This window comes from Lemur catta, chromosome 1, assembly GCF_020740605.2.
Source record: "Lemur catta isolate mLemCat1 chromosome 1, mLemCat1.pri, whole genome shotgun sequence".
NCBI classification, from domain to species: Eukaryota; Metazoa; Chordata; class Mammalia; order Primates; family Lemuridae; genus Lemur; species Lemur catta.
In genome coordinates, this window is record NC_059128.1 from 285,539,372 (window position 1) to 285,566,600 (window position 27,229).

General features: G+C 44.9%; 1 protein-coding gene across 1 annotated transcript in view; it reads left to right on the forward strand.

Annotated features, from left to right (window-relative positions):
• The first annotated feature begins 10,789 nt into the window (after nt 1-10,789).
• Nucleotides 10,790-27,229, forward strand: part of PCBP3 (poly(rC) binding protein 3) — a 146,621-nt gene continuing 130,181 nt past the window's right edge. Inside the window, exons 1-2 of the mRNA XM_045540847.1 lie at nt 10,790-10,825; nt 13,521-13,547. The gene's annotated coding sequence lies outside the window, so the exon portion shown is untranslated. The remainder of the gene's footprint in view (nt 10,826-13,520; nt 13,548-27,229) is intronic.

Consider the following 27,229-nt stretch of genomic DNA (forward strand, 5'->3'; position numbering starts at 1 on the left):
CATCCTGAAATGTGGGTAGTCACTTTTATTGTCCTTTGTGTTTCATTTTTTTGCATTTACTTGTATAATTCACTTGGGATTTAATGAGATGTATGTCATTAGGGGTAAAGATATAAGTTATTTTTTCTTATAAGTATTAAAAATAACTATTTATTACAAACTTCATTTTCCCAGTGATTTGTGCTGTGACATTTGCTTATATGTGTCAGATGTGAAAACATTGTATATTTTACTGTCTGCTTCTGAATTTTCTAATCTGTTCTTGTGCTGATACAACTGTTTTAATTATTTTAGTTTCATGCTATATTTACATATCTGATAAAGAACTCCATTATTTAAAAAAATATTCTGGCTATTCTTGGCTACTCACTTTCTAGATGAACTTTAGAACGATTTTTAAGTTAAAAAGTTAATCATATTGAGATTTTGTTCCAAATGGATCAAATCCATAATTTAAGTTGAAAACAACTAGTATTTTAACAGCATTTAGTTTCTTATATAGAAAGATAATGTCTTTCCATGTATTCTCTTATTAGCCTTCAGTTACATTTATAGCTTTCTTGCTGTAGGGTTTCTCTTTTGAACTCTTTTCTAACTAATTAGTGTTATTTGATTATTGTAATTGGATTTTTTTCTATTGCATTTATCAAATACTTAACAGAATATAGAAAAACTGTCAATTTCTAATATTTGGAGAGGGGCATATGTTAAAATGCTTTTATTTCCAAGAGGGGTTTCAGTTGAAATTTGGCATGTTCCTTCTTTGACCCAAAAGCATTCACTGTGAAGTATGCTTGCTGTAGCTGTCAGGTAAATATTCTTCATTAATCTACGGAAGCTTTCTTATGCTGCTGTTAATTAAGTTGTTTGTTTTTTAAAATTGAAAGTGAAAGTTGCCTTTTGTTAAATGTGTTCATGGCTGCTATTAAGATGGTCACATGATTTTCTCCTTTCATCTCTTAATGTGTGAATTCTATGATGAAATTCCAAATGTTGATTCTTAGAATAAATCCTGTCAGGTCTTACTGATACTTTTTAATGCTCTTGCAGTTGTAATATGCTCCCCATACTTTACTGGCATTAGAATAAGGGTTAACAATACAGATAGGGCTGGAGTTGAGGTTCACGTTAGGGTTGGAGTTACTGTAAGTGTCCGAGTTCCTGTGAAGGTTGGGGTTAGTGTTAGAGTTGGCTTCCCCTGGCTTTGATATGTACTGACCTCTTGTCATTCAGGTCTTTATTCCTTAATTCAAAAGATTAAACATTTCTAGGTGTTTTTTTTCCGCATCTGGGAGGGCTGTCTTTTGTTGTTACATTTCTACCTTTAAAGCATCAGGTTTGGCCTGCACAGATCAGAGAGAGGCTCGGAGCCCTTTGGGATTGCGGTTGTCTTAGAGGGAACTGTGGCAAGAATGTGGCCGGGCAGGTGGCCGTGGGGGCTTGGGCACTGGAGAGGAGTGAGTCCCAGACCATCATGGGACCACAGGATATGGGCTGACCAGAGGGAAGGTGGCCAGAGGGAGTCTGTGTGCTGCATGACCCCAGGGAGGTGGAGCGATCACAGGTGAGGAAGAGAGTCTGGAGTTTTCGGGGAGCAGATGAACTTCTGTGTTAGACCCAAGGGAGAAGCACCCCTGGGGCTTTTGGAATCTCAGCTTGGCACTGAGGGTGGTTTGCAGAGAGCAACAATCGAGCCCAGGGGCCGGTTAAGCTGCTGAAACAGAGCTCCTGACCCACCGGCTCTGATAAAGTCAAGTTTGTTTCTCTTGGTGTCACAGTGCTGGGGTGGGAGGGCTGAGCTTTGGGTGGCCTGCCACTCTCAGCATGTGGCTTCTGTCTCTTGATTGCTGTAAGGAACACAGGTATCTCTCGTGTGTTCTCCAGCCTCTGGGAAGAGGAGGAGAGTGCAACAGAGGGCAGCTTCGGTTTAAGAATTTGAAGCCCCAGTTTTGTCAGCTTGTATCATGGGCTGCAGGACTGGCTGTCCACAACTGAGGGCCATGGTGACTCTGTGCAGAGGAGGCTGGGCAATGCATCCTTGGCAGGGCAGCCCCTGCTTAGCCAGAGCCCTGTGGTCGTGGAGGAGGGAGAAGGGGTTCTGGGAAGAGCTGTCTGTCTGCCGTAGGCAAGGGTGAGGGCCTAGGAGGCACTGAAGAGTGATTAGGAGAGAACTGAGGGGGAACCTAGGGTCTCCCACACGTCAGAGTGAGAGGAACTCACAGGAGCATTGGCACTGGCATTGTTTGAAAGACAGATGTGCTGCCAGCATGGTGTTGTGTCAGGACATTGAAACCCAGCAGGCATTTGATCTAGGAGGCAGCTTCGGGCCGCGGGATCAAGTCCTGGGTCAGCCGAGCCTCCTGGAATCTCTGCAGCATCCGGCCAGTGTCTGTGGGTGCTGCTGTGGTGACACAGGTAGGCGCTGCCCCTTCCTAGCGAAGAGCGAGGGCCTGCAGGGACGGGTGGGCTTCCTTCCCATGGGAGTGCGGCCCCAGAGGCAGGAGGGCCCATGTGGGTGGAGGGCTCAGCTTGCTGGGGGAAGGGCATCTTCACACGCTCTCAAAGAGCAGTGGCAAAGCACGGGTGGCCACTGAGGCTGCCATCTGCCTGGCGCCGGCCCAGCTCTGCAGCCTCCCCAGATCTCAGGATCTCGTTTCAAAACGGGCACAGCACACTTCTCAAGGGAGGACCAGCAACTGCCCGTGGGGCCCAAGGAAGGCCTCAGGTGCCAGATCTTTACCCCCTTCCTCCTCTTGGTTTTCTCTGTCTTGGCGGGCAGTGCCCTTTCTGGGCCTTTTTTCTCCTGTGCCAGAGATTTTGGAGAGAGCTGTCCTCCCGGAGGTGTAGATCAGATTGCAGCCTGGCGTGAGGGGATGATCATTTTTCACGATGACTCATCCCTCCTCTGCCGCTGTGTTGCCAGGCTGTCTGGCGGCCTGCGTGCGGAGACGGTGATGGATCTGGACAGTCATCGGTGCTGGCCCGCGCTGGCCGCGGATGGCGGCAGGGTGGAGAACAGTCTCCTCTGTGCGCACATGCTTTATTCACAAGTGCGTCGTCCATTCATCACGGATGCAGCCGGCGTGCTGTTGCTGCCTGCACCCCGGGCAGGGTGTGACTGCAGGCGGTGGGCTGTGCCCCCAGCTGTCTCTGACCTGGCAAGCGTCACTGCAGTCCCATCTTCTGCTCGTCTCAGGCCTCCCGTTTCTCCCTCCAAAGCCCCAGTGACTCTTAACGGTTTACCTCATTCTGTTTAGCGCTCAGCTCTTTGCCTCTGTAGCTTGTGTGCAAATTGTGCCATGGAGGCTGCCCTGTCCTCGGATGTGACACACCCCAGAGACCTGAGCCAGACCGAGGCTTTCAGCGTGGATGCGAGTTGGTGCTTTGTCCCAAGTGCTCTGGCTTGTTTCACGCCTGCGGGTACGTGGGACTGTGACCTTACAGCCTGTTCAGCCTGTCACTGAGCGAATGCGTTTCATCCCACCCCCTAGCCTCCCATCTTCCTGTTTCACAATGAGCCGGCGATGAGACCCTGGGAGCACTGCTGCCCAGAACCTTCTCTGCAGAGCCTGGGCCTGTGGCTGGAGGGTGCCTGTTACGGGAGCAGAGCAGTGTGCTGTCCTCCTCATCCCCTTGGGTTGCCTTGGCAGCATATGAATGGAAGTCACGGGAAGAGAACTTTCTGGTAGGAGCCTGGCTGGGCTGGTAGAGTCAGGCACTAGCCTGGGAAACCCGGTCTGGAGACTGCATTCTGTTCCCGGCTCCTCCCCCGGGTCACCACCGGCCAAAGTCATCCCCTCCCCGGTGCTGCTTCTCCACCAGAGAGGCTGGATCTCCTGCCTGCTCCTGCCTGGGCCCAGGGGAGGGGTGAGGGTGAGAGGTGCAGGCTGTCCAGGTGTCTGCAGGGGGGCAGGGCCCCCAGTGTCTTCCCAGAAATGGGCGTGTGGCCACAGGAGGGCTGGTTTCTGTGTTCCAGGCAAAAGTGCCTCACTCAGTCCCCACACTTCTCCAGGGTCTTTGATTATCCACTTTTATCAATGAAGAAACTAAACCAAAGACAAGTCAACACTGGAGCAGAGATTCAAGCCCATAGCTCCCCTGTTCCAGAACTTTCTCTCAACCCCCTCACTTCATTCCTGTTAAATTGTAAGAAGTTCAGGTTCTAGGTGCTCATGGCCAAGTCACCTTCCATAAAGATGAGCCATGTTGCACTGTCCCAGCAGGTCACAAGGGCGCGGGGCTAGTGCACCGTTTTGAAGTAGAGAATAGGACAGTATACGAGGAGGACCAAGAGATGTCCGCTGGCTTTGGCACAGGGAGGGGTGGGAGGTCGTTAGTGACTTAGAGAAGGTCCAGATGGAGCCACGGGAATTGAGCTGGGGGCCGGGGAGGTGAGGGAGTGGAGGTGGCTGTTTACAATGTTTGACTCTGAAAACTGGATCTAGAAGAGAGGGGCTTTTTTGTTGTTGGATTTTTTAATAGGAGCTACTTGAATATGTTTAAAACCTGAAAAGGAGTTAATAGACAAAAACTTTGAAAATTGAAGAGACCTGGAGAGAGAGCACGGATTCTGGACGGGCCTAGGCAAAAATCATCGGTGGGCACGAAACCCAGGGGAAATCTCTTGAGGAGCAGGGTGCTGGCGCCATCTTGGGGCTCTCCCCACGGACAGCTTGTTAGCTGCAAGGGCAAAAGTGGAGCCAGAGCCAGGAGGAGGCAGCCGGCCCACTGAGCAAACAGCGCCAGGCCCAGAGCAGCGGGAAGCCCTGACCGGGCGCCACCCTGTGCGGCAGGCGCCCAGAGTGCACAGCTGGAACCTCATCAGGAGCCACCAGACAACCCAAAGGGGGACACTTCTGTTTTTTAAGAGAGACTGTATTCTTCAAAATGCCAGTGTCCTAGAAGTGACAGAAAGGCTGTGGGAACATTCCAGACTGAGGGAGACCACAGACACATGATAGCTGAGCACAACTCCTGGCCCTGGACTGGACCTGGTGTTGGAGGAACAAAATGCCACACAAAGCATCGTTGGGGATGCAGCTGGGGGACGAGTCTTGTGAGCAGACAGCGGTGCTGCGCGCACGTCCACAGCACTCGGCAGCAGCCTCTCCCAGCCCCAGATCCACCCTCCTGACTCCTCAGCATCCGTGCTCTCTCTCCAGGACCCTTCAACTTTCAAAGTTTTTCTCTAGTAGTTCCTTTTCATAGGAAGAGAAATGCAAATTAAAAATGTGCTGAGCTACAGTGCTCAGCCATGACTTTGGCAAAATGCTGAAGAACAGACCCTGGGGGGCAGCTGTGGGGAGAGGGACACCCCAACATCCCTCAGGTGGGTGTGGGCCAGGGCAGCTCCCGGGACAGGGATTGGGAAGTAGCCAGCAGAACTACGCAGACACTGCCATTGAACCTGGCTACCCCACATCTAAGACTTTCCGGAAGCACCACAATTGCAAAATGTTGTAAACTGCTTCAGATCCCACCGTCATGAAATCCAAGCAGTGGCGCAGCCCCAGGTAGCAGAGACAGCAAAGGAGTGAGCACGATCACCAGGCCCTGGTGTGGAGCGACGGCAGGAGGCACTGCCGAGTGAAAGGCTCGACCAGGCGAGAGGCATGTGGACGGCTGCGTGACGTGGCGCGTATGTTCAATGCCACTGAACTGTATACTTAAAAACAGTTAAATAGCAAGTTTTGTGTCATATATATTTTACAATAAAAATAGTAAAAAAAGAACATATATAGCAATATTAAATATTTTATGTAAGAAAAAATGGAAACTTAGAAAACATAAATATATCTGCTTATATTTACAAAAGGTAATATAGGAAGTATAAATGAGCATCAAAAAACATGTCCACGGTTACGAGTGGTGATTATGCAACTCCAAGGCTCTGTCCCCACGAGCCTGCTGGCCGTGGTGAGCTGCTGTGAGCAGGCCTCCCCTCTTCCCTGGGTATCTGTTTATCATCGGTTCCAGTTCATGGATCCCTGTTTCAATTCGTCAGTCCTGTGGTATCATTCCCCACTGTCCTCGATGATCCGGTGCTCACATGTGGGCCTAGATGTGGTCCATGGGAGCCCTCCTGGCTGACTCTGGGCCCCTGTGGACACCTGCCTTCCTTTCCCAGCTACCCTCTCCCCCCGTTTTAAAAAAATATCTCCTTACTTTTTTGTATAATATTTCAGGCTTGTCTCTTGTGCCTAACGTACCCAGCCCTGGAATCATCCATTTCTTTGAAGGGCCCTGGTTCTTGTAGTGTGGAAATAATATTAACGACCAAGATCTGGGTACTGGGTGTGCTGTTGGTGTGTCTTTGCCTCTAACCCCATCAGTGATCAGAGCTGAGAAATAGCACATATAAACATGCATGCATGCACATGTATAAATGTGCACACATACATACATGTGTTTGTGTAATAAATCAATCCCACAGCATCGCTTCTCTTCCCGTGGTCCTCACGCCTTGCATGTGACAGTGATGTTCTAAGGTTGTCTCTCACAGCTCCTGAAACCACTTCTGCACATCTCTTCCCAGCTCTGTGTTCAGTGAGGTCATGTTGGTAGTTTGAAATTGCCCGTGGTGGGAGGGTTTGCGCGTGGAAGGAAACTGGCAAAACTACAGACCAGGTCTTCCCTCTCACCCCCAAGAGCCATTTGTCAAACATTTGCACATTTACCGCACAACACTGTGGGCAGACGTATTTTCCCAATCCCTGCCTGGGGGCTGCCTGGTCCAGCCCACCCGAGGGGTGTTGGGGTGCCCCTCTCCCCACGGCTGCCCCCAGGGTCTGTCCTTCAGCATTTTGCCAAAGTGATGGCTGAGCAGTGTAGCTCAGTGTGGTTTTAATTTGCATTTCTCTTTCTATGAATGAAACAACATCTTTTCATATGTTTAAGGACATTTTTATATCTCATTTCATGTCTTTTGCATATTTTTCTTTAGGGTTTTTGATCTGCCCCCCACATTTAAAAAAGATTCATTTATCTGTTTATTTATATTATTTCTTAGTACATTAGATTTATTATTTCTTTTTCCTGTGATACATGTTGCAAATATTTTCTTCCATTTAGTATTTGTCTTTTATGTTTTCTCCTGTCATTTTTTACTATGCTAAAGATTTTTAATTCTTACAAAGTCAAGTTTATCTATCTGTTCTTTTCTTTTAGTAGATTTGTAATTTATAGTTACAAAGCCTTTTCCTACACCCAGATTAAAGACGAAATCACTCATGTTTTATTCCAGTGCTTGTAGAGTTTAATTTTTTATTAGTTTACTTATTTTAATACATTTTTAAAATGTTGATTTGTTTTCTAGGGTTGTTTATTTCTCTATTTCATTAATTTCTCTTCTTATTTTCTTCCTTTTGCTTTTTGAGTTCATGTTTCTGTTCTTTTTCAAATTTCTATTGGATAATTTGTTCATTGATATTCAGCTTTTCTAATACAAATAAGCATTTAAAGTTATACATTTCTAAGTGCAGCTTGTTGCAGTGCACAGATTTACATATATATTACTTTTATTGTCCTTAACTTATAAATGTTATCTTGTTTCTACTATGATTTCTTTTTTGGGTTATGAGTTATTTAGAAATATTTCTCAATTCCAAATACACAGAGCTTAAAAATACATTATGTAAAAAAATAAACATTTATATTTGAATATAAAATATTTTAAAATATTTTAGTTTCTAAGTTCACTGCCTTGTGGACAAGGTGATCTCTGTGTTTGTGGTCTTTGGACTACAAACTTTTTGTTCAGGATAACGCACGTGTGGTCAAGTATCGTAAATGTTCTGTGTATTTGTGAGTAGAATGTATTGTGCAGTTTGGAGTGTAAGTATTCTACATGTGGCCATTTAGTGAAGCTTGATAATCTTGTTAAAGTCTTTTCTGTCCTCACAGATATTTTTCTTTAACTGACATATCAATCACTGTGACAGGTGTGTTCAAGTCTGCCAGTGTGATTGTTGGTTTGTCTATTTTCTTATATTTCTGTTCATTTCTGCTTTATATAAAATGTTGAGGCTTTGTTTTTAGGTATGCAAGTTTAAAATTGTTACAGTGTCTTACTAATAAATTGAATCATTTTTATCTTTATGCAATATAGTCTATCTAATCCTTTTTGCCGTAAAGCAAATTTTGTCTGATGTATTTGCCCAGTATATATTTTTCTTCCCACTCCTTTCAATATTTCTGGATCTGAATGTTTTAGATGAATCTTTTAAAATAATATCTAATGGATTTTTGTGTCCCCCCTGGCAATCTTTGCCTTTAAAAGACTGGAATATTTAGTTTACTTTCATTTATTTTAATTACTTATAATTTGGACTCCTTTCTACAATCTTGTTTTAGGCTTTACATTTATTTATTTAGGATTTTGTTTTTTTAGAGTTTTAGTTTACAGCTTTTAGTTTACAGTTTTAGTTTAGGTTTACAGCAAAATTGAGAGAAAGGTGCAGAGAATTACTATATGTCCTCCCCCCGCCCCCGAGCACGGGTGGTTCCCCATTGTCAGTGTCCCTCACCAGGGTGTTTCATTTGTGACGGGTGATGAGCCTGCACTGACACATTGTTATCACCCAAAGTCCATGGTTTACATTAGGGTTCACTCTTTTTTTTCCTAAGGGTGTATTTGTACCCATTAATCAACCTGTCTTTACCCTGGATTTTCTATTTAGTTCAACTTTGTTATGTTTTCTCTTTTCTTTCCATTTTTTTGATAGACAGATGTGATTTTTTTACTCATTTAGTTTTCTCTTTCACTATATAATTTTGGTTTCTCTTATTTTTGTGTTTGTGTATACTTAATTTACCAGTGTTCAAAGTTAACCAGCATCTCTATACACATTCCAAGGAATACAAGAATCTTACAGTACTTCATCTCTGATTATTCTTTCCTGACTCAAATGCCATTTTCATTCTCTATTGTATTTTTTAATGCTGTGCAGCCTTATTTATCATTTTACCCACTTGGCACCTGTTTGGATTTGCTCACATCTCAGCATGTTCGTTGCGCTTCTACTACTTGTACTGCAGATGCTACTGCTTTTAAAATGCATCATGTTGAGAGTGTTGGTGAAAAAAACTATTTTTAGCTGAAACCTTCTTCATTTTCATTTTATTCTGTATTTTATTTTTAATGTTCAAAAAGTATTTTACTTATTAAGTTATTCTGAAATTGTTTTACCTAAGATATTGCTTTCCAAAATTAAACTTTAATGAAAAAATATTGGCATATGACATGCCTTTCTTTAGAAAAAGCTTTATTTACAAGTTCAGGATTAGTGGTGTATCCTTGTTAAATGTATATACGGTATTATCATAATGCAAGTATGTCACTAGAATAGTTCAAGTATACAGTAAAAGATTAACGCTGAAAACCCAAGAAAACTTTTAAATTGTATTCTGGAAATCTAATATGTTGACTCACTATGTTACGTCTTTGCCACTGCAATCCTTGATTTTGGTGATAAATTTCTCAGTGACTCATTTCTTTCTCTGTGGTTGTGTAAGTTTGGTCTGCCAGTCTACCAAAATCTGCCAGTGTTTCTATTTATGACCAGAAATTATCTCAGGTTTTCAGCAGCATTTAAAAAGTATTTCCTTTTAATATAGCTTGAAAATATGCATAGGTTTTAAATTTCGCATGACATCTTGTGTCTTCTCCCAGCAACATAAACATCTAACTGGTAATTGCCCACATATCCTACTGTAGAGTTTAGTAGAGAGGTGAAAACTTGTAACAGAGAAACTAACAATAGCTACTACTCCTCTAGATTAAAGTTCTGGGTGGGAGATTGTTTTTTATTCTATTGTCTTTGGCTTCAGCTTTCCGTGTAAATAACACTCATTTCAAGGATTTTTTTTTTTTTAACTCCAGTTACTTTTAAGATCTTCTCTATATCTTTGATGTTTTATAATTTTACCATGATATATCCAGGTATAGATTTCTTAATGTTTATCCTGCTTGATATTATTCTTAGTATTTTTTTTTTTTATTTTTTGAGACAGAGTCTCGCTCTATTGCCCGGGCTAGAGTGCCTTGGCGTCAGCCTAGCTCACAGCAACCTTAAACTCCTGGGTTTAAGCGATCCTACTGCCTCAGCCTCCCAAGTAGCTGGGACTACAGCCATGCGCCACCATGCCTGGATAATTTTTTCTATATATATTTTTAGTTGGCCAGATAATTTCTTTCTATTTTTAGTAGAGACGAGGTCTTGCTCTTGCTCAGACTGGTCTCGAACTCCTGACCTTGAGTGATCCTCCCGCCTCAGCCTCCCCGAGTGCTAGGATTACAGGTGTAATCCTTAGTATTTTCTTTAACATCAAGCTTATTGAAGTATAATTTACATAGTATAAAATTCACCCTTTTTAAGGATACAGTTTTGTGAGTTTTGATAAACAGATGCAGATATTAGCTATCAGCACAATCATGATATAGAATATTTTCAGCACCCCAAAATTCACTCACCACCCTTCTTCTCCTGAGACCTCTGGCAATCACTATTTATTATAACTGCAGTTTTGCCTTTCTCAGAATATTATATAAATGGAATCATGTAGTATGTATCTTTTTGAGTCTGTTGTCTTCACTTACTCATAATGCTTTTGAGATGCATCCATATTGTTGTTGAGTAATACTTAATGAATATATTTAATGCCAAATTTGTTTATACATTTGCCAATTGATGGAAATTTGGAGATTTATGGTTTTAGAGATTATGAATAAAACTGCTATAAGCTTTCTTGCACAGATCTTTATGTTGGTGTGTGTTTTCATTTTTCATAGGTAAATACCTAGGACTGGGCTTTTCTAGATCATATGGTAAGTGTATGTTTAATTTTGTAAGAAACTACCAATGTTCCAAAGTTACAGCACCAGTTTGCATTCCCACAAGTAATGCATGAGAAAAAGTGCCTGTTTCTTGAGAAATGGTCACCACTTAATGTTGTCAATTTAAAAATTTTTATCTTTTCTAGTGGGTGTGTAGTGATATCTCATTGTAGTTTAATTTGCATTTTCCTGAGGAGAAATGATGCTGAACATTTTTTCCTGTGCATATTTGCCATCTGTGTGTCTTCTTTGGTGAAGTGTCTTCAAATATTTTGCCCATTAAAAAATTTTTGTTTTTTTATTACTGAGTTTTAAGGGCTTGTTATATTCTTTGGATACAAGTCACTTATTAGATATGTGTTTTCTAAGTATTTTTTCCCAGACTGTGGCTTTAATTTTATTGTCTTAATGTCTTTCAAAAAAAACCAGAAGTGCTTAATCTTGATGAAGTAAAAGTCTGTCACTTTTTTTTCTTTGATGGTTTGTGTATCCTGTGTCCTACCCAAGAATTCTGAACTATCTTCTATGTTTTCTCCCAGGAGTTGTATAGTTTTAGGTTTTACACGTAGGTCTCTGACCCATTGTCCCTCCGATCCATTCTCAGCCAATTAAAAAATATATATGGTGCAAGATATGGGTTGGGGCTCATTTTTACCACATGGACATACATTTCTTTGAGCAGTAAGAGATCTGCATTGACCATCTTTGCTCTTTCCTCATTCGACCATTTGTGCTTGTATCTATTTCTGAACTCTGTTCTCTTTCATTGCTCTATTTGTATACATCCTATCCTTTCAGCAATACCACAGTGTTTGTTCACTGTGGTTTTAGGGTAAATCCTGAAATCAGCTAGGATGAGTCTGTCTCAAAACTATTTTTTCTGGGAATGCCTTTGTTTTTCCATATAAATTTTGGAACTAGTTGTCAATTTCTACCAAAAAAGACTGCTGAGATTTGAGTGGGATAGTGTTGGGTCTGTGGATCAGTTTGGGGAGAACTGGCATCTTTAAAAAATTTTCATTTCCATTTTATTTGTATTGAGATATACCATAAATTTCACCACTTAAAAATGTAAAGTTCAGTGGTTTTTAGTATATTCACTAGCTTGTGCAACTCTCACTGCTGCCCAATTCCAGAACATTTTCGTCACCCTCAGAAAGAGCCCCATACTCTTTGCAGTCATTCTCCATTTCCTCTCCCCTTGCCTCTGGCAACAGCCAGTCTACTGTCTGTTCTGTGGATTTGCTAACTCTGATGTTTCATGTTAATGCAATCATATAATACGTGGCTTTTTGTGTCTGGTTTCTTTCATTCAGCATAATATTTTCAAAGTTCATTCATGTTGTAGCATATATCAGTACTTCATTCCTTATTAGATAATACCTCATTGTATAGACAGGTCACATTTTTTTATCTATTATAATTGATGGACATTTGAGTTCCACTTTTTGGCCATTATGAATAATGCCCCTATGAACATTCCTGTACAAGTTTTTTTATGAACATGTATTGTAATTTATCTTGGTTTTATACCTAGGAGTAGAACTGCAGTGTCATATTTTAACTGTATGTTTAACTTTTTGAGGCAGTGCCAAAGTATTTTCCAAAGATGTTGCACCATTTGACATTCCCACTAGCAATGTGTAAATGTTCCAGTTTTTCCATATCCTTGCCAACGCTTGTTTTCTTTTTTTTACTATTATTAATATATTATAGCTGTCCTAGTGGGTAGGCAGTGGTATCTCATTGTGTTATTGGTTAGCATTTCCCTATTGACTAGTGGTGTTGAACATCTTTTCATGTGCTTATTGGCTGTTTGTATATTTTCTTTGGAGAAATGTCTATTCAGATTCCTTGCCCATTTTTTAATTGAGCTGTTTGTTCTTTCTGTTGTTGGGTTGTAAGAGTTCATTTTGTATCCTGGACACCATACCCTTATCAGAGATAAGACTGGTATAAATTTTTTCCCATTTGGTGGATTGTCTTTTCACTTTATTGGTAGTACACACCTTTGTTTGACACACAAAAGTTTTTAATTTTGGTCAATTCCAATTTATCTATTTTTTCTTTTATTGCTTATGCTGAAGGTCAGAAACAGGTGCCTAATCCCAGGTGATGAAGATTTACACATTTTCTTCTAAAACTTTATAGTTTTAAGTCTTACATTTAGGCCTTTGACTCTTTTTTAGTTAATTTTTGTCTACGGTGTGAAGCAGGGGTCCACATTCATCTTTTGCATGGAGCTATCCATTTGTTACACCATCATTTCCTGAAAAGACTTTTCTTTCCCTGTTGAATAGTCTTAGCATCCTAGTCGAAAACCATTTAACCATTGATGTATGGATTCATTTCTGGACTCTCAATTCTAATTCATTGATCTTTATGTTATATTCTTATGCCAGTACCAGAGTCTTGAATCCTAGAGACTTGTACTAGGTTTTGAAATTGGCAAGGATGAGTCCTCCAACTTTTTTTCTCTCTCTTTTTTTATTTCAGCATATTATGGGTGTATAAAAGTTTAGGTTATGTATATTGCCCTTGCTCCCCTTCCCCCGCCAAGACAGAGCTTCAAGCATGTCCATCCCCCAGACAGTGCACACTGCACTCATTATGAATGTATACACCCATCCTCTCCCCCTCCATCTGCCTGACACCCAATTAATGTTATTCCCGTATGTGCTCTTAGGTGTTGATCAGTGAAACCAATTTGATGGTGAGTACACGTGGTGTTTGTTTTTCCATTCTTGGGATACTTCACTTAGTAGAATGGATTCCAGCTCTATCCAGGATAATGCAGTAGGTGCTAGATCACCATTGTTTCCTATAGCTGAGCAATACTCCATGGTATACATATTCCACATTTTATTAATCCACTCATGTATTGATGGGCACTTGGGTTGTTTCCACATCTTTGCAATTGTGAATTGTGCTGCTATGAACATTTGAGTGCAGGTGTCTTTTTTTTTTTATAGAATGTCTTTTTGTCTTTTGTATAGATGCCCAGTAATGGGATTGCTGGGTCAAATGGTAGGTCTACTTGTATCTCTTTAAGGTACCTCCATATTGCTTTCCACAGAGGTTGCACTAGTTTGCAGTCCCACCAGCAGTGTATGAGTGTTCCTATCTCTCTGCATCCCTGCCAATATGTATTGTTTTGGGACTTTTTGATAAAGGCCATTCTCACTGGGGATAAGTGATATCTCATTGTGATTTTGATTTGCATTTCCCTGATGATTAGAGATGTTGAGCATTTTTTCATATGTTTGTTGGCCATTGTTCTGTCTTCTTTTGAAATGGTTCTGTTCATGTCCTTTGCCCACTTTTTGATAGGGTTGTTTGATTTTTCCTTGCTGATTTTCCTGAGTTCTCAATAGATTCTAGTTATCAGCCCTTTATAGGATGTGTAGCATGCGACAATTTTTTCCCATTCTGTAGATTGTCTATTTGCTCTCGTGACAGTTTCTTTGGCTGTGCAGAAGCTTTTTAATTTGATCAGGTCCCACTTATTTATTTTTGTTGTTGCTGTGATTGTCTTTGGGGTCTTCCTCATAAATTCTTTGCCTAGGGCAATGTCTATAAGAGTTTTTCCCACATTTTCTTCTAGAATTCTAATAGTTTCACACCTTAGGTTTAAGTCTGTTACTCACCGGAATTTGATTTTTGTGAGCGATGAAAGGTGTGGGTCCTGTTTCAGTCTTCTACATGTGGCTATCCAGTTTTCCCAGCACCATTTATTGAATAAGGATTCTTTTCCCCAGTGTATGTTTTTGTCTGCTTTGTCAAAGATTAGATGGCTATATGAGGATGGTTTTATATCTGGGTTCTCAGCTCTGTTCCACTGCTCGATGTTCCTGTTTTTGTGCCAGTACCAAGCTGATTTAATGACTATAGCCTTGTAGTATAGTTTGAAGTCTGGTAAGTTAATACCTCTCATTTTGTTCTTATTGCCTAAAACTGCTTTTGCAAAACGGGGTCTTCTCTGGTTCCATACAAAGCATAAAATTATTTTTCTATATCTGTGAAAAATGATGTTGGTAATTTAATAGGGATTGCATTGAATCTGTATATCATTTTAGGTAATACAGACATTTTGACAATGTTGATTCTACCGACCCACGAGCATAGGATGGTTTTCCACCTGTTTACATGCTCTGCTATTTCCTTCCTTAGTGTTTCTTAGTTCTCCCTGTAGAGGTCTTTTACCTCCTTAGTTAAATATATTCCTAGGTACTTTATTTTCTTTGTTGCTATTCTGAAGGGTATTGAGTCTTTGATTTGGTTCTCAGTTTGACTGTTATTGGCGTATATGAATGCCTCTGATTTGTGTATATTGATTTTGTATCCTGAGATTTTACTGAATTCATTTATCAATTCCAGGAGTCTCTTGGTTGAATCCTTGGGGTTTTCTAGATATAATATCATATCATCAGCAAAGAGTGAGAGTTTGATTTCTTCTGCCCCCATTTGGATGCCCTTAATTCCACTCTCTTGCCTGATTGCTCTTGCAAGGACTTCCAGCACTATGTTGAATAGGAGTGGAGATAGTGGGCAACCTTGTCTGGTTCCAGTTCTAAGTGGGAATGCTTTCAATTTTTCCCCATTCAGTATTATGTTGGCTGCGGGTTTGTCATATATGGCTTGTATCATTTTTAGGTAGGCCCTGTCTATGCCTACTTTGTTAAGCGTTCTTATCATAAAAGGGTGTTGAATTTTGTCTAATGCTTTTTCTGCATCTATTGAGAGGATTATATGGTCTTTGTTTTTGCTTCTATTTATGTGGTAAATTACATTTGTAGATTTGTGTATGTTGAACCATCCCTGCATCTCTGGGATGAAGCTCACATGGTCATGATGGATTATTTTCTTGATGAGCACCTGGATTTGATTTGCTAGGATTTTATTGAGAATTTTTGCATCTATATTCATAAGGGATGTTGGTTTATAGTTTTCTTTTTTTGTTGAGTCCTTTCCTGGTTTTGGTACCAGGGTTATGTTGGCTTCATAAAATGTGTTGGGGAGGATTCCATCCTTCTCGATGTTGGGGAATAACTTTTGTAGGATAGGCACCAGTTCTTCTTTGTAGGTGTGGTAAAATTCGGGTGTGCAACCATCTGGTCCGGGGCTTTTCTTTTGGGGAAGGTTTTCTTATTGCTGTTTTGAAATCAGTTCTTGATATTAGTCTGTTCAGGAATTCTATTTGTTCCTGGTTGAGCCTAGGGAGGCTGTGTGTTTCTAAAAATTTGTCCATTTCCTCCACATTTTCCAGCTTGTATGCATAAAGGTTTTTATAGTATTCATAGATGATGTCTTCTGTCTCCGCGGCATCAGTTGTAATTTCTCCTTTCATGTTCCTCATGGAGCTTATTAGAGATTTTTCTTTTCTTCTCTTAGTCTAGCCAAAGGAGCCCTCCAACTTTGGTCTTCTTTTTTAAGATTGTTTTTGGCGATTTTGGTTTTCTTGCAATTCCATATGAATTTTAGGATTGGCCTGCCCATTTTTAGAAATAAAGGCAGATCTGACAATGATGACCTTGAATCTATAAGTAAATTTGAGAAGGATTGCCATGTTAACAATATGAAGTCTTTCAATCCAGGAAATGGGATAGCTTTACATTGACTTAAATTTCTTTCAAAAATGTTTTGTAGTTTTCACAGTGCATGTCTCATATTTTTGTTAAACTTATTTCTAAGTATTTTGTCATTTTCCATGCTATTATAAATGTAATTATTTTCTTAATTTTTTTTCTTTTCTTTTTTTTTTGTGTGGGGAGAGAGGGTCTTGGTCTATCACACAGGCTGGAGTGCAGTGACGTGGCGTGATCATAGCTCACTGCAGCCTTGAACTCCTGGGTTCAAGTGATCCTCCTGCCTCAGCCTCCTGAGTAGCTGGGACTACAGGTGCATGCCACCACACACAGCTAATTTTTTTTCTTTTCTGTAGAGACAAGTTCTTGCTATGTTGTCCAGGCTAGCCTGAAACTCCTGGCCCCGGCAATCCGCCTTGGACTTCCACAGTTCTAGGATTACAGGCATGAGCCAGCGCGCCTGGCCCTTAATTTTATTTTCTTGGCTAGTGTATATAAATATAACTGATTTTTATATACTGATCTTGTATCTTGCAACCTTACTAAACTTATTTATTAACTCTAATTATTGTTATTATTTTACAGATCCAGTGCGTATGTTCCTTATTTCTTTCACTTCCTTTATAATGCTCACTAAGATTTCTAGTCTGAGGTCAAAGATGCTGAGGGTTGACATCCTTGCCTTGTTTCTGCTCTTAGGGGAAAGGCGTTCGGTTTTTTACTTTAAGTATTATGATAGCCTTTTATGGTGCTAAGGAATTCACTGAGAATTTGTATCACGAATGCCAGTTGAATTTTGTCAAATGCTTTATCTATGTCTGTTGCAGTAATGTGTGTTTTCTTGTTTTTAATCTATAAGATGGCAAATTACATTGATTTTTTTATTGTTGACCTAAAATTACTGAGTTAAATTCTACTTAGTTATGATGTGTTACATAAAAGGGATTTTGTTAAGAATTTTTGCATCTATATTCATGAGGGATTTTGATCTGTAGTTTTCTTTCCTCCAAATGGGCTTTATGTAGTTTTGCCGTTAAGATAATGTTGACCACATAAAACTAGTTGGTAGGATTGCTTGAGCCCAGGAATTCAATGTTGCAGTGAGCAATGATCCTGCCACTGCACTGCAGCCTGGGTGACAGAGTGAGACTCTGTGTCTAAAAACAAATCAACAAACAAACAAAATTTTCTAAATGATTTATTTTAGGAGGAAATAAAGTTGTCTTATATGGAAGTCTGAGATTTGAAATGGAATTATAAACAAGTTATATGCATGTGTGTAAATCCAAACATGCATTAAATGTTTACAGCCACAAGGCTGGCCAGGACCAGTGGTTCACACCTGTAGTCCTAGTACTTTGGGAGGCTGAGGTGGGAGGATCCTTTGAGCTCAAGAGTTCCAGGTTGCAGTGAGCTGCAATGACACCACTGCACTCCAGCCTGGGTGTCTGAGTGAGACTCTGTCTCAAAATAAATAAATGAAGATACAGCCATAGGGCAAATGCCCCCTGGGTAAACAGCAAATGGTAGGACTAAAATAAATGACTGTAGGGTCATGTCAGTGGAAAGAGAGTAGAATTACAGAGTTTTAGGGTCCTGGGATTGTGTGGGTGGTGTGTGAGGATGTTATACCTAGATAAGTTAGGGAGTCATGTAATTAATTCTAGGGTAAAAAGTAAAAAGAAACAATGTAGAAAACAGTGGGGAGAAAAGTCCAAAAGAAGGCAAGAAAGGAGACTTCAAGGAAACAGGAAGATAAGAAAGTAGAAAACACAGCATAAAGTAGTGAATAAATCCAGATATATCAGAGATTTCTGTAAATGTTAATGGTGCAGGTGATTTAAAAAGTTCCATCAAAAGAATCGTCCATCAGAACTCCATTGTCTTTTAGCATTTGATGTTGCCGTGTTACGTTCTTAGGGTTCTCTCTCCGTACTTGGACTCTCTAAATTTAATCAGGACATCGTTCACTGGGTCCTTTCACTCCAAAGACTTATTTCTTCAGCTCAGGGGATTTGATTCTATCACTTCTTTGAATTTTCTTTTCTTTCTTTCTGCGCTTTGTGTTCCTTCTGTTCATCTGGGCCTCATTCTCCTTCTCCTTTCACCTCTCCTTTCACCTCACTCTCTCTGGAGAGTCCCTTGGCTTCGTCTTCTGACTTTCTACTTTGCTCTCAAGCTGTCTGTTCTACCCTTAGGTTCACATACCAGGTTTTTGTCTTGACAGCACTTTCCATTCTCAAGGTGTCGACTTGCTCTTCTCTCGTGGATGGAATGCATGGCGCTTACCATGACGTGTAAATTAATGCTTATTGTTTGCGTGTTCTCAGACGACCATTCTTACTTTGAGTTTGGCGTCTCTCTTTCATCCCCTTGGTTTTCCTCAAATACTGTTGCTTTGTTAGTTGATGAGGTTTGTTTTCCACAGTGTCTCTTGGTCTTCCTGTGGGTGTTGGTCACCTCACTGTGGCCTGTCTGGTGACTGTGGCAGGTGAGTTTGCTGCGAAGGTTCATCCTGTGGGGCGTGTGCTGTGCCTGCCTCAGTGGATGCTGCAACTGCCTAGAGAGCCACCTGCCGCCTCCTCTCTGCCAGCTGTGACCTGGAGCAGACAGCACCACCGCCCGCCCGCCGCCTCCACATGCAGCTCCCCGAGTTTTTCCTGACAGCATCTCCCTCCCTGCTCCTGCTTATGGCTTTATCTGGTTTGTCTCTATTTGATTTCTGTACGGAATGCACTGTCATCCCTGACATAGGCTTGTATTTTGTATTCTGGTTTCTTTGTGATTGTTTCTCCGTAGATTTCACCCCATCTGCTTCCTTTCTATATTTGTTTTCTATTGCCGTATAACAAATTAACCTAAAACTGAGTGGCTTAAAACAATAAATATGTATTATCCCACAGATTTTATGGGTCAGGAATTCAGCAGCAGCTTAGTGGGTGGTTCTGGCTGGAGGGTCTCCCTTGAGGTTGCACAGTGGAAGGCTTGGCTGGGGCCAGAGGGTCCCTCCAGGTGGCAGTCTCGCAGGGCTCTGGGCAGGAGGCCTCAGTTCCTCCCCTGGCAGGACTCTCCACAGGGCAGGATGAGTGTCCTTACGGCTCGGCAGCTCACTTCCCCCGAGAAAGTGACCCAAGAGAGCAAGGAAGAGTCACAGCGCCCTGTGTCCTAGTCTGTCATGCCCTGTCCCTTCTGCACGCTGTGTTCTTTCTACATGGATCACTAAGTTAGGCCACCCCTAGGGGAGGGAAATTATTCTCTGCCTTTTTAAGGGAGAAGTATCAAAGAATCTGTGGACATATTTGAAAACTATCTCACTCTCATCAAGGCATTGTGTGGATTTTCTCCTGGTCTGTTGGGAGGAAGGGCTTGTGGGTCCAGTCCCTACATCTGCCTCTCTGTGCGGCTGGCTAGAGACCTTCCGGGGGACTTGCCTTGGCTTTTCTGTCTTAGAACTTTTGTGTTTATTTTCATTGTCTTTTCTTTTGGATAGGTTTTTTTTTCCTAGGTAATTTAAAAAGACAGGATGTGTCTAACTTCTTCAGTACTTGCCTGCTTATTACTGAGTTTGACGCGCAGCTGGAAGTTCCCTTAGGTCACTCTTGGGCGGACAGCCCTACAGCAGGCTCCCAGGACCCCGCCTTGTGCCGGCCCACGTGGATAGCAGTGGCCTCTCTCGCTTAGGGCAGCTTTGCAGTGCTGAGGTTTTTGCGGTTTCCAGCCTTGAGTGCTGTGACATTTCTCTGTTTCTGGCTTAGATGGTGCGTAAAACGATTATTTACTCAACATTCCCTCAGCTCCCACTGTGCTCTGAGCACACGCCAGGCACTGTGTGAGGTGCTGGGGACAAAGTCTTGTGACGTGCTCCTCACCGCGGGAGCCCAGGCCCTGGGGAGAAAGCACGTCAGTCACCTCCATGCGTGGGGAAGAGCCACGCCGCAGGGACTGTCTGTAGATGGATTTTGTTGCTTTATCCTTTTGCTCTCCTTGCCTTTCTTCCCCTTCCCCTGAACTCTCTCTCTGAAATGGGTGGGAGGGGCGACATTAAGCACAGGGAGTTTGCTTTGCTACCTGCCCGTGAGAGAGGAGGACTAGCAGAGGCGTCCGGTGAGCACCAGGGCGCCCTCCCCACCTGCCCGTGGCTGCCGTGCTGCGCTGAGGCAGTTGGCATTTCATCAGCGGCCTGGCAAGTGTCACTTGCTGTGTGTGGACAGCCAGCGCTACACACATGGCGCAAATTGCCGCACGGCCGCCTTTGCCCCTCTCTTTGCCGGGCCACTCTGGACTCTCCTTGCGGGGCTGTTGTGGCTGCTGGGAGCTTTGGTCCGATCGCCGGTTCATTGTGGTCTGCTTCTGTCTCGCTCAGAATTTGCTCACTAATAGTTAGGCATGAGGCACTGAATAATTAGTTTAGCTTCTAATAATATAATGCCTTTAACGTGATACATGGCTTTTCTTATTGAAATAACTGCAGAAAAAATAGCTTTATTATTGAGACTGTGAAAGTCTCTAGCTCCTAAGCCTCCTCCTCTTTTTTTTTTTTCTTATTGAGATAATTGCTTTTGTAATACAGAATTTGCTACCACAAAACAAGCTGCTGTCCAGCAGAGACCTGCTGTGTGCAGGGTGCCGGCTGTGCTGAGCCTGTTCCCGACGCTGTCTGTGCCCCTGGCTGCCCTCGTGGAGCCTCCTCAGAGCACGCCGGGCAGGCGGCAGCTGGCAGAGCAGCTTGGGCTGCAGTGTTCTGGTGAGGGGGCAGATGCGGTCAGGGTTCACGGGGGGCATGCAGAGTTGGCAACTCAAGGGTGTTTTCGTGCTGTTACTTTAAACAAAATCATGGAATGTAAAAAATAGCTTTAAAATGTTAGTTTTCAGTTTGCCACATTCTGGCAAGGAACAGAGTGGTGTCATCGTTGTGTGTGTTTGCTAAGTGATAATGACAGTGTGGAGACAGATGTGAGCTTCCGGAACCGGGTGGGGGCTGTGCCCAAGACGCTTTGCTCCAGGCAGGGAGGGGTGGGGCGTTGGGCCCGGAGCCTTGGCGCTGGGCAGGCAGGGTCGGTGGTGGAGGCCCGTGGCTGGCTGTGGACCTGCTGCTCTCCACATGCACAGCCCACGGGTGGACGGGCGCTGGTCCATGTGCGGAGGGGACAGGCAAGCCTGACACCGTGGCCCAGGTCAGAGTTCAGAGTGCAGCTGTGGAGTTGGAGACGATGCCCTTTAGGGGAAGGTGAGAGTGGGCAGAGAGCTGAGAGCCATGTGGGCAGGCTAAGTGGACACCAGGGCACCCCCGTGGTTGCCGGGATGTCCGTGGTGAGGGGAGAAGGGGCAGCAGGCAGGGGCCCAGGAAACCTTCCAGGAGCCCTGTCTGTGTCCTCAGGTTGGGGCAAGCCTTCGGCCAGTTGAAGTAAGGTCATCAGATCTCTTTAATAACAATTATGGTTCTGAAGGGAAGTTGGTAGAAACGACAGGTTAAGATGGGAGGGAGCATAAATCAATAGAGAAAAGTACTCAGCTCACACCGAGTCCGCAGCTGCACTGGAGGTGTGCGTGTGCCTTCCCTGGGGCCGGGCCTTCAGACCTCAGGTGCGGTGCTGCCCCTCCGTCCCTGCAGGGCCCTGGGACAGGTGGGGTGCTCAGGACTCTGTAGTGCTGAGCTGGGGTCTTGCCTTCATGGCTCTTCCACTGCCAGCTGTCCCAGAATGGTCAGGGGCTTGTCCCCCGGCTCCTACCTTCTGGGCTGGTCCCTGGGGGACGCGCACCATCCCTGAGCAGGCACAGGCTTCAGCTTTGGGCAGTGGGACTTCCATGGGGACGACTGCCCTTCACTGAGGGACAGGATGATTCTTACTAAGAAAATAAATAAATCATCCATCCTGGACAAGGTCTGGTGATTCTCCTCTTCCGTGTTGCTTCGGGGGAGGCTCAGGCCGTGCTCAGCCTGGTAGTCGTGCTGAAGAGAGGTGCTCAGTGGGCGCTTTCAGGAGTAACTGTGACAGTGTGAATGGTAGATAATGGTGGATGTAGGTTATTATGCCTTTAAAAGTTAGGAATGTCATGGCTCCTTTACGGTGTCCTCACAGCATTGTCACCTGTGGCTTCATGGTCCCAGGCTAAGGGCACGGGATCCACATGGTGCTGTCACCTGTGGCTTTGCAGTCCCAGGCTGAGGACATGGGTGGCAGCAGCAGCTCCTGCTGTCCTTGGTGCTGTGGACTGAGTTGTGTCCCCCAAAATGCACATGTTGAAGCCCTAACCCCTGGTGTGACTGTATTTGGAAATAAGGCCTTTGGGAGATAATTAAGGTTCGATGAAGTCCTAAGGGTGGGCCCTAATTTGGCAGGGCTGTGGCCTCTTAAGAAGAGGAAGAGACACCAGGATTCTCTCTCCCTGCCACGTGAGGACACAGCGAGGTGGCCGTCTGCAAGGCAGGAAGAAGCCCCACCTGAACCTGACCCTGCCGGCACCTGATCTCTCGGACCTCAGCCCGCCCAGCGGGGAGAGATCACGCCTGCTGCTTAGGCCGCCTGGGCTGCGCTGCTCCGTCACAGCAGCTGAGAGACCAAGATACCACGTTTCATGAATACCGGTCATGCCTTTGGGAGAGCAGAGTGCAGCTGGCCTGTGTGGGTGCAGGCGCCAGCAGGCACACAGATATGTCACCGTCACTTGCTGGTCACTGAAAAGGCTGGAAGGAGGAGGCTGATTCCTTTTGTGGTCACTAGGGCTCTGCCTAACCTGAGAAAGTCTCCTTACCACCTTCAGGCCTCATAGTTGATTAACTGGATTATTTAGAGCTGGTTCTTCTCTTTTAAACCAAATGGAAAACCCAACACGTAATTAACAGCACGAATGTCATTGCTGTGTGTGAGGCACTGAGTAGAACATGTGTGTCCGCAAACACACACACACGGACACAGCACTCACTTTTGTTTCTAAGGACAACCTCATGAGCAGGTCACCTCCCCCTGCTTTGTTATTGAGGTGTGACTCATGTAACATGACCTCCACCGTGTTGAAGTGCTCAGTTCAGTGGTACTGAGCACCTTCATGATGCTATGTAGCCACAACATCCCTCTTGTTCCAGAACATTCTCATCGTCCCAAAGTAAAGCCCTGTGCCTGCTAAGCAGTCCTTCCTCACCTCCCTACCCAGCCCCTGGCAACCACCAACCTAATTTTGGTCTCTAAGGATTTGCCAATTCTGAACATTTCATTTAGTAGAATCATGCAATCTGTGGCCTTTTATGCCTGGCTTCTTTCACTTAGGATCATGTTTTTGAGGTTCGTCCACACTGTATCATGTACCAAAACTTCATTCGTTTTTATGGCTGAATAATATTCCATCATATAGATATACCACATCTTTAATCCATTTATCTGTTGATGGACATTTGGGATTTTTCTGCCTTTCAGCTGTTGTGAATAGTGCTTCCATGAACGTTCCCATACATGTTTTTGTTTGGATGCCTCTTTTCAGTTCTAGGAGGGGGACTGCGGGATCCAATGGTGATCCTATGTCCAACATATCGAGGAACCGCCAAGCTGTCTTGCATGGCAGCTGCACCACTTAGCGTCCCACTCAAGGAGTGGGGAGTGGGGACTTGCCCAGGCAGCTCTGTGTCGGGAGTCACCGCAGGGCCCTGCTCCCGCCCTGGCGTGTGTCAGCCCCTGGGTGCCCTACAGGCAGGTGCCACGGGCCACTCTGACAGGAGGCTCCGAGAGGAGGGAGGGCTGTGTGAGGGAGCAGGCAGCGTGATTGAGGGTGCGGGTTCTGGTGGAGTTTAAATGAGCTCTGGCGGTTTTGGTTTTGCTTGATTGTTGAGAAGGATGCCTGTAATTTTAGGACCAGAGCTGCTCCCGGGGTTGGCTGAAGGCCAACTGTGATGTTGCCTGCCATGATGTGCCAGCTTTTGTCTTGCAAGTGGCTTGCACCCTCCCAGCTACACTCAGACACTCGCTGTGGTGGCATTGCCTTCTCTCCTTTGGTAAGGGGGAGCCCTGGCCGTGGGGCTCCCTCTGTGTGTGTGTCCTGCTGTGGTGCCCGGCAGGGGCCAAGCCTTCCACAGGCGCCACGTGACCAGGCTTTGCTGGTGCTCCCCGTGTCGGCAGTGGTGCTCCCCGTGGCGGCGCTGGTGCTCCCGTGCCGGCGCTGGTGCTCCCCTGTCGGCGCTGGTGCTCCCGTGGCGGCGCTGGTGCTCCCGTGGCGGCGCTGATGCTCCCCGTGGCGGCGCTGGTGCTCCCCGTGGCGGCGCTGGTGCTCCCCGTGGCGGCGCTGGTGCTCCCCGTGGCGGCGCTGGTGCTCCCCGTGTTGGTGCTGGTGCTCCCGTGGCGGCGCTGGTGCTCCCCGTGGCGGCGCTGGTGCTCCCGTGGCGGCGCTGGTGCTCCCCGTGGCGGCGCTGGTGCGCTGCCCTCACCTTCTGCAGCAGAACCACTTGGGAGCGGGTTTCTGGCACTGCAAGACTCTCCCTTCTGTTATGTGTTTTATTTGACTTTGCTTTTACTTACAGTAATTTCCTGAAGGCATTTCAATTACACGGTGAAAATCATTAGCAGAATTCTTGTTACTTAGCATCAGACTGTGGGATATAATCATGGTTTCTTATGGTGGCAAAGCAGATACATTTGAGGGGAGATTTATTCAAATTTTCCAGTATATCATTATCACATTTTAGTGTGATAGTTTCCTGGTAATTCAACTTGATTTAGCATAATATAGCAGCGTGACTTTTCTCTCACATGTTGTGGAGATTTAAATTTGTTTAGCAAAGGAAGCATTGAAGACTGCTCAGAATACTCCGTTTACCGTGCGCGTTGCATGAGAGGCTCACGGTTCTTTCGTCCCTCTGCACGGACCTGCCCCAGGTGTGGCCCTCCCTGTGACGTGAGCTGTTGTGAGCAGATCCCACTTGCTTGTGCCGGGTTCCAGGAAGAGGAGGCCTCTGCTTCTCTGTTGAGGTGTTTTTGGAAGTGTTACAGGGGCGGGGGCAGGTGAGGGTTTGTGTGGCATCACTGTGGCCAGGTGCTGCCTGGCCTGGCCTCCGCCCTCAATGCCCCCTCGCGATTTTGCACTTGTGCAGCCTCGCTGGGGCCCCACGGGTGTTGTGGGTTTGCTCTTCCACGATGCTCTCCTGTACTTACCTGCAGTTCGCGTTGAGTGGGAGTTTCTTCAGTTGAGAGAAGGTTGCAAGACCTCATCCCTAGGTGAAAGCTGGCCCTCCCAGACCTGTTCCTGGAGTTCAGCCCATTAGGAGACGCGGGTGTTCGGGAGGGGCTGTGGGTACATCGCCTCACGTGGCTGGAGCCCCAGCATTGTGGCGTGAAGGGCGGATCGTGTAACTGGGGCCCTGCTCAGTTTGGGTCTCAGAACTACCCACCCAGGGAGGTGCTGCATTTCCCTTAACAGAGGAGGGGACTGAGGTTGGGACGTTTAGGTGCCTTCTCCAAAACTCTAGCTTGGATGCAGGGCGGCTGCCTCTGCTCCACCCTGGTTGTAAGATGTCTCTCGGTCCCCTAGTCCTGCCTCTCTGCCTTGCCGTCCATCACCGTGGCCAGCGGTCTCTCTCACAGGGCTTCTTTAGTGTGACATCCAGGCAGGGAAAGTGCCACTCGTCCCACAGGTGATAGTAATGTGACCACATATTTCAGGGAAAGCTTATTGCAGCTTGGTGGCTCCATAAGTCACCCAGTAGAATCTGCATATCTCCCATTGGGCACAATGAACTCTATTTTTAAGTCTGTGGGAAGCTCAAGATGGAAAAAGAACTTTTCCATGGCATTGTACAGCCTGCAGGGGTCTTGTATTAGCCTCACTGAGGGGCACTCTGAGCCCTGGGGGTACGGTGGCTCTCACCACTACGGGCGTGGGGAACGCACAGTAGGCAGCAGGCAGGTGGCAGCCTACTGGACACTGTACATGATCGAAGGCAAAGGGTGGCCTGGCAGCCTCCTCCTGGGTGACACGTCAGATGCTAAGGCCCTGCGGAAGGGGCTCCGCTCTCCAGCTGACAGATCACACACGCAACAAGGATTAAGAATACGGACAGTAAATGAGCACAGGGAATTACTGATTTAGTAATTTTGGTAATTGTTCCATCTCATGATTAGCACTCCAGACGTTTATTTAAAGCTATTTGAAATTCTATTTATAATTTTGTTTCTTATTTGTTTTTCCCTTTCTTTTTAGATTTCCATCTTACGGTTTTTAGTCTCTCGTTTCGTTGAGTTTTTGTTTTCTTTCTTGACTCTGAAAGCACATAGCAGGCTGTTGACTAAATTGTTTCTTTTTGTACATATGAACATATGGTCTTCTCCCTCCTGTTGTATTTTTGTATGTTTCTTTCCATGGCAGGATTGTTCCGTGGCAGGATTGTTCCGTGGCAGGATTGTTCCATGGCTTCTGTGTTTCTTTCTGTTGGCTGTTGCTCCCCAAAGGAGAAGTCAGCCTGGTCTTGTCTCCGCCCTGGTGTGCGTGGACGTTCTCTGCTGGGCTCTCTCTGTCTGCCTGGATCCCCTTTGAGGCCCTCTGACTTAAGCTGCACGGAGGTTCAGCAGGCGACGTCTCGCCCAGGCCTGGGACACCCAGCAGGGGTCTGAAGAGGAGGCTCTGTGGTCTCTGGTCCCACGTGGCACCCATTTGGCTGGGGCCGTCCTATGCCAGCACGTGACCCCAGAGTCTCCCTCACCTGCCACCACACGAGTGGAGGCCCCACCGCCAAGGTCTTCAGTGGTTCGTCTTCCTGGTTTCTTCACTCAGTTCAGTGGAAGTTGGGAAAGGTGAGAGTCACATGCACGTGCTTGGGCCGGCAGTCCCC